Here is a 14469-nt window from a genome sequence, read left to right as displayed (position 1 = left end):
TTTACAGTTCGTTCTTATGGTACATTGTAGGCTGGTACACAAATGTTAAACGTTAGGAGAGAGTTGAGGGTTTGCAAACATTTTCAATCCAACCCGTTTTGTATATATCTGTCCCAAGTTTGGAGCTTGTAATTCAGTGGTTGTCGTTACTTTCTGTCTTGTCATAAATCAGGCCGTTGATTTTCTTGTATGAATTGGTTTACATTTTGTCATGTCGGGTCGTTTTAAAGCTTTCTAAACGGTATGGGTTTGGCTCATTATTGAAGACCAAATTAATTTGTTTTAACTATGTGCAAAAATAAAGAATGGTTATTCAGACCATTGTAATACTTTTTATATTGATACTTTTGTACGCCAGATATTGATTTGATTGCAAATGAGACAACTACCAGATAACAAATGATTTGGATGTAAAAAACTAAAGGTCACCTGAAGGGCTTCAATAATGAGCAAATCCCATACAAAATAGATAGCTAGTAAAGGACCGAAAATATAATAATACCGGTATGTAAATTGCTAATAGGTTCTTCACCCAATTTGCATAGATAAGATATCCTGAAGTGTAAAAAGTGTTCGGTGTTGAAATTCTTTTATAATGCAGGCGTCACACTGTCCCGAAATTGACACCAGACGAACACACGGTAAGGGAAATGATCCAATTTGGTGTGATGGTTAAAACATCGGGCCATTCGTGACCGCCGGTTGAGTATTCATGCTTCGGCAGCAACTTTGTGAACGGTGGCAAAAAATTTCCGAAAGACCTTGCGAAGGTTAATTTTCGTGTTGAATTCGTAAGACCATCGTGAGGGCATCTTGTTAAATCGTGTCATCTTCGTCTTTACTTCGTTTGATAATCGGTGCGATCGGACATTTTCGCCTCACGAAGACAATACAGAGGAAACAAGAAGCAGTCCGATTGTCTATGGGAGGCAACACGACTACGCAAATCCCTCGCAATGCCGTCGCGTAGCCATCGTATTATAGAATCACGGTGTCGGCGAAGACAGCAAAATTTGAGTAGCTCAAGCGTTTCACATGAGTCATGGTAACGTGAACATATATAAAAGGCCAGCCTCAGAGCATCTTCCTCAGACAGTTCTGAGCAACTCTACAGAACAGAGGCGTGTGTAACTCCTAAAGCTTCAATCACAATTATTCACAATTCAGTTCCTGCAGAATGGCATACTTTGATGATGAGACAATTAGGATAAAGAAGGCGTCATATGTTTTTCATATCTTGCTATTTTCCTTTTTAATATTCGACAATGTCCGTATCCTGTTTTGCTTTTAACTTTCCAGTGCAGGGAAAAACTGAGGCGAAGGAGGAAACCGAGGTCAATGTAGGTCAGAAAATGGCTGTCTGGCAAAAGAAGAGAACGCTATGGCCACAATAGCACTCTAATAAAGAAGCTGAACACAGAAGATGAGAAATCATTCTACCACTACACAAGACGCGTCTACGCTGAGGTCCTGTGAAGGTTATAAGGAAGAATGACACATGGTACAAACAGTCTCTCCCTCCTCGTCTCAAGCTGTCCATCACTCTACGACACCTTGCGTTGACAATTATCCAAGCCTGTCCTTCAACTTCAGAGTTGCTCCAAACACCATCTCCCTTATCATCAATGATGTCTTTGATGCCATCAAAGTCGAGTTTGCTGTTGAGGTGATCTAGTGTCCTACTACAACTGAGGAGTGGACCGCCATTGCTGAGCAGTTTGAGAAGAAATGAAATATCCACACTGCTGTGATGCACTGGATGGCAAGCATGCTTCGGTCCCTGTTCTTGGAATACTGGCTATGTGTACAGAAACTACAAGGCTTCTTCTACATTGTTCTCATGGCCCTTGTCGACGCAAACTACAAGTTTATCTGGTTTGATGTCGGCTCTGATGGTTCCAGGAACGATGCCAGTATCTACAAAGGGTCAGAACTGAAGGCAGGCCTGGAAAGTCCGAACAACATATGCAATCTCATTGAAGAGAAGTCTCTACCTGGTGATGACGTTCCTGTCCCATACTACATCGTAGGGGGGAATGCTTTTGGGATCAAAAAGTGCCTGATGAACCCGTTTTCCATTAGAAAAAATGGAGCACCATGAGAAAATATTTAACTATAAGACTCTCAAGAGCAAGGCATGTAGTGGAGCATGCCTTTGTATTCTTGCATGCACGTTCCAAGTTTTGCCGAGGACCATAAGCCAGAGGCCAGAAACATACAAAAAAATCATCACAACTTGTGTGATCCTTAAAATTTCATCAGACAGAGATATCCAGCCACTGACAAAAACCTGATGGACTTGGAGGACCAGAACCAGAATGTCATCCAAGGGGCATGGAGAAATGACAAAGTTCTTCTGGATGTTTACCCTCGAAGGGCAAGGAACACTGGAACCCATGATGGGGGGCAAATCAAAATATACCTGGGTCACTACTTTACCTCAAAGGCTTGTTCGGTGCCATAGCAGGACAGGATGCTCCAATAATTCTTCCCACAATGCAGTTAAAGTAAAATCAATACATAGACAATAACATTGTGATGATGAACAAATTGTTTTTACATATTACATTGTAACTTAGAGCAAAAAGTGTATGGAGTAATAAATTCTGTTTCTAAAATTTTGATTGCAAATTACTTTAACATAGAAATTAAAATAACTTGTAACGTAACGGGATAAAGGACCAAACATTAGGTAAATGAATTAATTTACTATGGCCGGCAAAAGGTGTTATACCATCGAGAGGTCTCGTGACGCCTTCGTGACCAAGTTCAAAAGCTGTTCAATGATATTGTCATTTAGACAAAAAATGTTGCTGTATGTAGCCGTTTAATCCATGATAGCTCGCATGTTTTACAGGAATATTTTAATTGTTTATGCGATTGTCCTGGTTTTATTCTGGATTGATTGATACATATTGAAATCGTTCTAATGTTTGCATAACAGCTGGCAAATAAAGCTTTTGCATTGGTTGGGTCCACCGCTTTAGATGTGTTTGTTTAGAAAATCCACGTCCTGCTTGTCATAGACATACGTATTAAAAACCACATTTAGGTTTTGTTCATGTTATCAGGTAATCAATGAATTGAAGTTCATTTATTCAATAAATTATTGTGATTTCTTATTGTGATTTATTTGCTTCATTTTATCAGAGTTAAGGGCTATTTTAAATTTATATTTATCACTGCCACATTATGTTTGAAGATTTAACACGAATGGACAATACAAAATTTCGGAAAACTTAATATTTATCGGTACTGCGCTTGGATAGGTACATTCAGTAGTGTCCATGCGCCTGTTTCATCAAAAAAAGTACCGGTATTTATTTATTAATGGTGTTGTTTTTTTTTTTTTTGTTATTTAGGGAATTTGAAGTTGATGGAAGATCTTTGATCATTTCTGTTAATTCTATTCTCATTTTTCGTTGACCCAGGGCGATTTTCAGCATGGCATACTGTATAGATCTTTAACTTTGTTGACAGTGTGTTGACCTCTGGATGACTTGTTTTTGTGTCATTGGATTCCTGTCTCATTGACATGTTTTCCAATCTGAATTAATTCATTTTGCACTGTCCGTTCTATTGACGATACCAGCATAACTGAATAGAATTTGAATTGTAATGCTTATGTTATTACTTTCAAATTAAATATTGTATACACTACATCACAATGAAATTATGTGAAAAATAGATCTTAAGCAATTATTATAAAATTTGTAATTTTTTTTTTTAATATCATTATTATTTGAGATTGAGTCCCTCTTCAGCGTTTTCTTCATCATTTAACCTTTTTACATGACTGTAAGATACCATCAGATATAACATTATTTTAATTTTGAAAGCAGCTTAGTTATTATCTTTTTGTAGATCTTGTCATATTCCCAATGTCAAACATCACCTATTGATTACCGACATCTTTGTTAAAACAATAATCTCAAGATAATGAAATAGACTTTATTTAATATGTAGGCACGGATATTACGCAGTTATACAATGTCATTACATCAAAGGAAATGAAAAAGTGGTCCAGGTTATTAACTAAAGTAACTTAATGTTAACAGTTCTCATTGCAAGACAGTTTTCAATATAGAGTTGCATGTTCGTTTTTTCTCTCGATTATAGGTTTTTGATTGACCCTTTAATACAGGTATATGATTACTTTGTTTAATTACAGCAGGGAATTTGATGTTGAAGACACACTTGGTGTCCTTTAAGATTATTCACAACTTTTTTGTTTAGACAAATGAAGATAGATGTCTTTGGTTATTTTTTATCGTTGGTTTGCTGTCTCTATCGTATTTTTCTCAATTATAGGTTTTTGATGGACCCTTTAATACAGGTATAAGATTACTTTGTTTAATTACAGCAGGTGATTTGATTTTGAAGACACACTTAGTGTCCTTTAAGATTATTCACAACTTATTTGTTAAGACAAATGAAGATGGATGATTTTATTTTATTTTTTATCGTTGGTTTGCTGTCTCTATCGTATTTTTCTCGATTATAGGTTTTTGAATTGACCCTTTAGTGATATAATTACCTTGTTTAATTACAGCAGGAAATTTGATGTTGAAGACACACAGTGTCCTTCAATATTCAAGGTCAATCTTTCGCTTTATATCCCTTTAAACATTTTTTTCATCGTATGCTAGCACCGTAAACCGTTAAAAGTGTCTGCTATTTACCAGACGTTTTCTATTGTTATTATAAAAACCACTCCCATTTAGTGGTTATGATATTGACTAGATATTCTATTTTGAGTTATCTTAATACCAAATGCGAAGTCTAATTGTTTTGAAAAATCCACCTGTCACTAAAAATGTTCAAAATGATTGTCGAAAGAACGAAAAAGTTGTTTTCATTTTTTGAATAAACAAGTTGATGTGGTCACATCTTCGGATTGTTTTTTTTTTTTTTTTGTTAACATTAGGCGATACTTATGCAAGACTTTATCAGCGACAACAACGGTGCCGTTAACAATTTGCAAATAACCGATATTATTAGTTACATAGTGTGCTAGTGACCTAATACGATATATATGGGGTCAGTAAATTCCATATCCATATGGAATTTACTGACCCCATATGCACTGTGTAACGAATTTATCTTACCGATATTGGTATTTAGATTAGTGGCCTATCAAAGTGATCAAGTCTTCAATACTAGTATTAAGAACCTACTTCCATTGGTCTATACAAAAAACAAATGCCAACAGTAACAACTTGTTAGCTTTAAATGTGTTTTACGAATTTATTTCAATCGTGCATCATCAATTTCTTCGTCTGTTGAAACCTTTCCGATTTTTCCTCAACACTGTGTTGTTTTAAAGGAAAGTAACACCACTACTAACCGTATATTGAACTAACCACGCCTACTAGCCTCATATGAAATATACACGGTCTCCATGCGGTTGCTTTTAACCAATCATATTTCTATAAATGTATAGGAGGTAAGGAAAAAAATAATTATGTTTCCCCTCTTTATCTATGATACCTGAAATTTATTTCAATCGTTCATCATCAATTTCTTCGTTTGTTGAAACCTTTCAGATTTTTCCTCAACACCGTGTTGCTTTTATAAAGGGACGTAACACCACTACTAACCGTGTATTGAAATAAGCCCCGCCTACTTACCCCATATGAAATATACACGGTCTCCACGCGGTTGCTTTTAACCAATCATATTCCTAGAAATGTATAGGAGGTAAGATAAAATAAGATATATCATTTTGTACAAAAAAAAAATGTACACATTATAATTTGTATTTTAGCTTTGTACAAATTGTAATTCGTCCAAAAAGTGCTTATACAAATTACAATTTGTTCAAAATTTGACTATAATTCACTTATAACTTGTACAATAATTTATAATATGGATTTGGTTAAAAAAACATTGATACACACGATAGAATTTCTATCTTATGACCACACAGTCAACCTTATTTACAAAATACAAAAATAGTTCTGTATCATTTGTTTAATGATGTTATATTAGAAGTATGGGATCGGGAATTGCAGCTTTTTACATTCAAACAAGGAATTATTTGAATCTGAAATAATTTTAAATCCTTGAAAAATTGATAAGAAATGTATGACGAAAACTAACCTAACTTTAGCGCATGGCTAAGGTTCAAGATACGTTAATTGATATTTCGGTATGAACTAACTTTAACCCTCTTAGCCGTGCATGCATGGCTAACCCTCCTTAATTGGGTTAGTTTTTATTATGAATTCCTTATCAATTTTCCAGAGTGCTGCACTCCCTGAGCATTTACATGAAAGAATAAATACAATAAATGAATAACTATTTAACTCATAGAAGTCGCTCTTCTAAAGAGAGTAAGAGAGAGGAACAAAGATAGACCATGCTATATTACGCAGATATCAACATCCTATCATTTATTTATTACAATAAATGATGGCGGACCTTAAAAGCTGACACGAACATTCTTTTACACAATATATGGCGGGGGACCCTTAAAAGCTGACACCGGACATCTTTTGGAGATGAAGAATAGAATAAACTAGAGACCAAGCAACATGCTCAAAAGTCGGATAAATCGTTCTGGAATATTTACAGTTGGACACCACTTTTTAACTTTCGGGCAGTATCTTTTTGTTTTTTTTTGAATCAGTAATGACTTTTTTGTGACATTAATGAAGATACATGATAATGCAACGATAACAACAATTCATATGATATCAAAGAACATGATTAGTGCTCTGGAACATTATAATGTATTAGTTTCAAAGATATCATCATTGGTGACACTTAGAACTATAAAGTTATATTGTTGTGTATTTTTGTTATAAACATATATTGTCATCAACTGTTAGTAAATCAGAATGAAATATCTAATTCATATAAAACATAATTTTTTGTTGAGAATTTTCGGTTATGAAACAAAATGTTCATTTTCATATTCATTAATCGTATAATGTATAAAATAAATTCCTAAATTAATTTTGATAAAATGTTGTAAAGTTTAATTATACAATTCATTATTACATTGAATAGCTTTGCAGAATGATAATAATTTAAGCACATTTTCGTTTGTTTTTCAAACGCTTGTCAATTATTAATTTGCCTACAATCATTTCTAAGTAAAATTTCACTTCATTCTTAGGGCTAAAATGTATAAAATGATACATAACATTTCCTCAAGCCAGCAAGTGAAATATTTGGAACAAGAATAGGATACGTCTTGTTGCCATCATATAAAGGAAAAGAAGAATATATATATAATAAGCATAGATGTAAAAAAAAATAAAGATAGAAAAATAGATAAATGAGCACATAAATGTATAAATAAAGGCAACCTAAAGCAGGGACGACTCAGTTGCCCGTCAGAAGGGTTGAAAAGAAGTATACTTAAGCAAAGGCTACCTCAGAAAAAGGAACGACAAAAACGGATTTAAATATTAGCTTAGAAATTGTAAAAATATTTTCTCTTCAAAGTTTTTATTTCAATGATTTCATCGTAATTCATAATGTTTTGCAACATTTTGTTGAAACAATTCTATATCTTTTATAACAATTCAAATAGTATCAATGTTTTATTAATGCTTAACTGTAAATATGGTATAGACAAAATATCTTCCACAAAATCAAATTCGAAGTAACCATCATAAAAAATAAAGAGCAAGTAACATCGTTAACGTAATGAAAAAAATAACACCAATACTAAAGCATGGTCAATGAAAACTCATGGGATAAATTCTCAAAAGAAAAATATTGAAAAAAAATGAAAAAATAGTAAAATTTTAAATTAAGACTAGGTCCATTTTTTGTTCTTCTTATTCGTTATGTATAAAAACATTTTTCTTTCATAATTGTCAATTTTGTTCATAAATTGCACTGTAATCTTTATCTCGTTCACTATATTAATTTGAGGTTTATACATGGCCACTAATTATTTACTATAAGTTAATCATTTGAAGTTAAGTTCATAGCACAAATTAATCTAGTAACAATAATTTCTTTGTTTTATTTAATTGATTAACTTAACGCATTCCCTGTTATGTCCGAAACCTGAGGACAGGTTTTTTTGTAAGGAAAAGCGTCTATTGTGACGAAATATTGGATAATTATAGATTATTACATGGCATTTTCCATATTGGTCCTGGTATCAGCCCTAGACTCCCATATCAAGCCAGAGGGCTGATACCACGGACCATATGGAAAATGACATGTAATAATCTATTTATCACATATTTTCAAGCAAGAGAAAAAAGATAGCATATACCAAATTATGTTTGATATTTTCATCAAAAATTCAAAAAATCATTTAACGAAAAAAATTTAAAAAATGTATCACAGTGAGTTATCAAAGTTCGTATCCCAGTGAGTAAACAAAGTTTTGTGAAAAGTTTAACAAATAATTAACAATAAATATATTACTTCTCAGAATTGTAAATATTAAACGACTTAAAGTGTTACATTTCCAATTAATGCTGACGAAGAATACACCATATCGCTACTATGATTTGGAAATATGTTCCGCTTGAACTTTCGATGTCATGCAACAATCACTTTTTCATTGTGGCGTCATATATTTTCTAAATTCTTTATGACGTCCAAATTTTACGGAAACTTTTGTGATTTCCACTGTTGATTTTTTACATTTTTTCTACTACAGCAGATTCGTAAATTTCTAAATTTCTTTTCATTGTGTTCTCATTTTTTCATTTCTTGTATGAATTTACATACATCGTCATTTGATCCGTGAGAAACCTCTCCTGATCGTCTAACTGCTTCGGATGACAACTTGTTTACAAATAGTTTTTGATTGACAGGTTACCGGAAGTAAAACTCGGGGGCTCGATATGGATTTCAAGGGCTGATATCGATATTGGCCCCGAGGGCTGATAACCAACCTTGACTTCCGGCTATTATTGGTCATGCAAAAACGTACATATCAGTACAAAATATGTGATAAAACTTTATAACAAACTAGGTCGGAAACTATTATTTCACTTTACGTGGAATCAATATCACTACTACAAATTATAGTTGGGTATTGTCAATACGAATTTAAATAATCTGCTTAAACACTATCTTTATCAATAATAAATAAATAAATAATAATGAATAAGCTTTATTTAGAGTCGGCAAGGTATACAAACAAAGACAAACATAAGCTCTAATGAGCTTTTAACCGACATACAAGACATTTATAACACTACAACATATAACAATACAACACATAATACACATGCAATAAATTACACAGCACAAAATGAAGCACTAAAAAGCATGATGGTAATAAGCAGAATATAAGCATAAGCTAGGTATTAAAGCTAAAAGCATATAAGTGTAAACTAGGCATAAAAGCTGGTAAAATGCATATCATAAAATGTTTTAAAGAAAAAAGGGGGTATGATCTAAATGGTAAATAATTTTAGCATAATACATTAACCAAAAATCTGCACAAACTGTGCACTTACAGTCATTTCCGTTCCATGACTATAAAATATTTTTGAACTGACTAAAATTAGCAATTTTTCTAAAATCATCTGGTAGATCATTCCATAAAACAGCAGCTGTGTATTTAAAAGAGTTAAACCATTGTGGTGACGTCAGCCTATTCATTTACCGTGGATTCTTTTTCTAGAATCAACGCTTCCTAAATCTGCCGCTGAAATGGACTCACCAAATTATATTCAATTGTATCCTTTGTGTGTCTAATTTCATTAAGTTTGAATTGGCTAATTTACTGATTTCTGTTCACTAATGGAATTAATTTAAAAACTTACTTTTAATTTTTGTAATTTGTATATGCCTTCACTGGGAATCGAACCCTTCCTTGAAATCTGTTATGAATGACTGACATCAACATATCGACGAAACCTCTCGGCTACCAATGGGTTACAACTTAGATGTCTATTTTATATATATAAATGAACATCGGACACACAGGGGTTGTACCTTTATATATACACAATGGGCAGTCGTATAGTATAAGTTGGTAGCCGCGAGGTTAGCATGCTTAAAATCAACGAGTTAAAAGATAGGGATTTGTCGGTTTAGGTTCGAATCCCTGTATTATCTCTGTTGACCCAATTCTGTTTTTTTTCTAATTTTGCATGTTATAGTGGATATTTTTGTAATACATGTAATAGCGTGTTTTACCGTTTATTTTTTGGATTATTATTGGCTATTTCACATGTTTGAAACAAAAATGATTACATTCTATTTGTCAATTTTTGTTGTATAAATATAGTATGATTTCATCTGTTTTACTACATAATTTTACAAATATTTGTTCGCAAATTCCTATGCTAGAAAATCGTGATGTGCCTAGAGTGCTAGAAATTTCGGTAACATACTTATTATATATACTTTATATATGCTCTTTGGTCGGGTTGTTGTCTCTTTGACACATTCCCCATTTCCATTCTCAATTTTATTAGAAATAAGTTCGAAAATGTCTTATTTTATAAAAACAGATAATATTCAGATGCCTGATAATATAAAGATCTTTCAAGGTAGAAGTGTTATATTTGTATTTTGTTAACCAATTAATTGTGATCTGAGAATTATCAATGCATCGTTGGACACGATAACATGGTTATTTAAACTCACTTACAATACCTTCTAATTAAGAAAAGGCTTTAATTTTGAAAAGAAATTAACACAATAGTTTAAGTTATAGATACAATGGATAAGCGTAGATTCATGAAAAACAAACCATTCGCCCTCCGGGCTCATGGTTTCTTTTTCAAGAATCTACGCTTATCCATTGTATCTATATAACTTCTTACCATAGGTTGATGTTCGGACCCTAGGTATATCTACAATATTAGAATATCTAAAATTATATTTACAATCTTTCAATACAACTAAATCATGTAAACATGGTGGTGACAATTTATATAAAATTTTAAAACATTCAATAGCCATGTTACGCATACGTCTTATTTTCAGTGATGGAACCTTTGCTAGTAAAAGTAGTTCATCATATGAATATATATATATATATGAATCGTAAAGCCCTTTCCTGAATTTTTTATAATTTAGTGGTGTTATTTTTGTTGCAAAAATGCCATGCCAAAGGACAAAAATTAAAATTAGATAAAAATAAATGTGTGAAAAATGGTCAATACAAGATTAATACAAATGAATAATTAACTATTTCTTATAGAACAAATCTGTAATGAGATATGAATTAAATTAACATCACAAGCAGGTCAAAATTTATTATATAAAGTTTGACATAATAGAAACATATGTTCTTAAACAACTTAACAATTGGACATACTTTCGGACAATTCGATATTTGGCTATAATAACTAAGAAAGTTACGTTGCCATAGCATCAGCGCGTACTGCTATATAAGCATGAATAAAGGCTGGCTCGCCAAAATGCGAACCTCTTCTTAATAGGTGTCAGTCGATCCCGTTCTGTCTCTACAGCGACAGCAACGCCTTATACCATCCTAGGTATTACAACCAGCTAGTCTCCCAAAAATGGAAAGGTTTAGTTTCTACTCTCACAGACGTCGCTCTTCTGTTGAGAGTAGGAGAAAACATCACAACACAAAGATGGACCATGTTATACTGATATGAACATAGTTATTCATTTATTACAATAATTGATTTCATATTTTTCATGTCGGGGCCTTTTATAGCCGACCATTTTTCTCATTGTTGAAGGCCGTACGGTTGCCTTCAATTGCTTACACCCACTTCAGCTTGAACTTTGGTGGATATTTGTCTCATTGGCAATCATACCACATCTCCATATTTTTTATATCAGTTTTTGTTTTAAATTTGGGTAAATTTACATGTTCATCGTCAAGTTTTGAAATCATACTAATAGTAAAATATTTGTTTAGTAATCTGCATTTCTCCTCATCTTCATATACGACATCATTTAGTCCATTATCATTTATAATATTTTGGAGAGGGGTATGTTTTCCGAATTTTTATTTGATTTAATCAACATTTTCATTAGTTTCTAATACATTTTTGAGTTCGGGGAGTTTTCTAGTATAAAACTGTCCAAATTTGTTTCAAACTTTTCTTTAGCCATTTATTTCATGTTGTTTACTTTATATCTCTGTTGCTTTTACCTCACAATATCATTTTCACTCTTGGATTGAGATTTAAGAGACCAAATGACGTAGAAGTTAAGAACTATAGGTCACCGTACGGCCTTCAACAACGAGCAAAACCAATACCGCATAGTAAGCTTTGCAAGGCACCGAAATGACATATATAAAACAATTTAAAAGAGAAAACTAACGGCCTGATTTATGAACAAAACAATAAATGAAAAACATATATGATATACATCAACAAACGATAACCACTGAATTACAGGCTCCTGATTTTGGACAGTCACATACAGAATGTGGAGGGGTTAAACATGTTTGCTGGCGCAAAACCAGCACTATTTTGCATGTGGATTGATTGTGGCTTCATGGCCTTGACTTCATGTTGACGTTCAAGTGGTCAGGTTACATTTTCAGGATCGGGTCTGATCCACAGCACCCTTTATGTGCTGGCGCGACGTTAGGCAATAGCCCCCTTTCTGTGCTGGCGCGACGTTATATGCAATAGCCCGCTTTCTGTGCTGGCGCGACTCTAGGCAATAGCCCGCTTTCTGTGCTGGCGCGACGTTAGGCAATATCTAGACTGGTTCCCGATCGCAATATTCAGTATGTTACACACAGCGTATGGCTATTAGCTAATACCTGGAACGTAGTACCGGGAACCAGGATAGGCAATATCCCGCTTTCTGTGCTGGTGCGACATGAGGCAAGCATCAACCAATCCACTAATCAATCTTAATTTGACGATCGTGTTTGCTTGAAAAGATTAATTATACAGTATTATAATAATTTATTGATAGTTTATCAGTAATTCCAAACTTGATTAGAAACTTCATTATTATCATATGTCAGTGTTTGTAGTTCTTCGTTATTCACTTTACAACATTGGAATATTCGTTATTATTCTGCATAAAACAGGAAATTGCAATACTTGATTTTTCGAGAAAAAAACTAAGCAATTATAAATATCTGTATTCAGCTACAAAATAATGAATTATGTATAGCGATTGAAATTTCAAGGACAAACTGTAACATAAACGCCGTGTGTGTATTGATATGACTGGAAAGGCCTTTTCCCGAAACATCCAGTTATATATTTAATGATACAACATACAGAGTAGGATTTTATTTACTAAGGATTACTTTGGGATTTTCCAGAGCTACTTTATCATAATCCGATACATAAAGAACTGAAATTATTTTTTTTTCTTTACAGAAGAAAAAAATAATTAACAGATTTATAAGACGCTATTAAAATTCAATTTATTTCAATCCTGGCGAGGAATAAATAAAATCTGGATATTCCGGTAAACAAATCCTGGAGATTGACAAACAAGAATGTTTTCCTTTAATGATTACAGCTGACTTTAATTGTTGTTTTGTGACACTATCCTGTTTCCAACTATACGCAAAGGGATTCTTATTCTTTGTTGTTTATATATAGACCAAATATGTAATTTGAATATTTCCAATTAATGCTTGATTTTAACAGAGACATAAAACGCAGTTAACTAGCAGACTGGAACAGTGCAGGCATAACATATAACAAAATGAATAACAATCTGTTAGAGGAACTAAATAAAGAAGAAACCAAACAATATACTGGCGGCGTGGTATTTGTTTCAGTATTAATGACATTAGGAATAATTGGCAATTTACATGTTTTAATTATATACACGTTTCGGATGAAGCGGTCTAATCCAAGAACGTTTATCTTATTCTTGGCAGCATTAGACTTTACAACCTGTATCGTAGGAATGCCGTTTGTTATCATTGATCTAAGGAATCCTCTAACATTTACACTTATTCCCGCTTGTAAGATATTACGATTTGTCAACTATTTCGTCTGTACCTCGTCAGCTTTCATCTTGTTAGTTATTGCGATAGACAGGTGAGTAAAGTATGACTATATTTGATTTGATTGTAAAAATACCCTTTTTCCTACCACGGCAATAGACTTCACGCACTATATAAACGACACTCAAAACATTTAAACTAAAAAGCAACGGTCCGGACCACACGAGAAGACGAATAATATTTTTACTGTGAAGTATTCTATGATTTGTAAACAACTTGACTGACTAAAATAAAGGTTTAATTCCGTTTCAAAATGTTCTAACTATAATTGTTGCTCAATGTCCTGATCCACATACGACATATTGACCGACTGGTATAAATATATATGTATGTGTGTGTAACGGGTATAATTAAGAAAAGAACTTAAAATTGTTTTACATTGTCATTTCCGGGCCTTTTATAGCTGACTGTGCGTAATGGGCTTTGCTCATTGTTGAAGGCTGTACGGTGACCTATAGTTGTTAATTTCTGTGTCATTTGGTCTCTTGTGGAGAGTTGTCTCATTGGCAATCATACCACATCTTCTTTTTTTATATTAACAAATTCAAAATGCACTTAAT

The 14469-nt window shown here is 33.1% G+C and overlaps 1 protein-coding gene across 2 annotated transcripts in view; it reads left to right on the top strand.

Annotated features, from left to right (window-relative positions):
- The window catches only part of LOC127728718 (metallophosphoesterase MPPED2-like), a 154221-nt gene that overhangs the window by 113515 nt on the left and 26237 nt on the right, over window positions 1-14469 (top strand). The window lies entirely within an intron of this gene.

The sequence above is a fragment of the Mytilus californianus genome, unplaced genomic scaffold (assembly GCF_021869535.1).
Source record: "Mytilus californianus isolate M0D057914Y unplaced genomic scaffold, xbMytCali1.0.p SCAF_2, whole genome shotgun sequence".
NCBI lineage: Eukaryota > Metazoa > Mollusca > Bivalvia > Mytilida > Mytilidae > Mytilus > Mytilus californianus.
The sequence above is the reverse complement of the archived record's forward strand: the minus strand, read 5'-3'. Positions and strand labels throughout refer to the sequence as shown.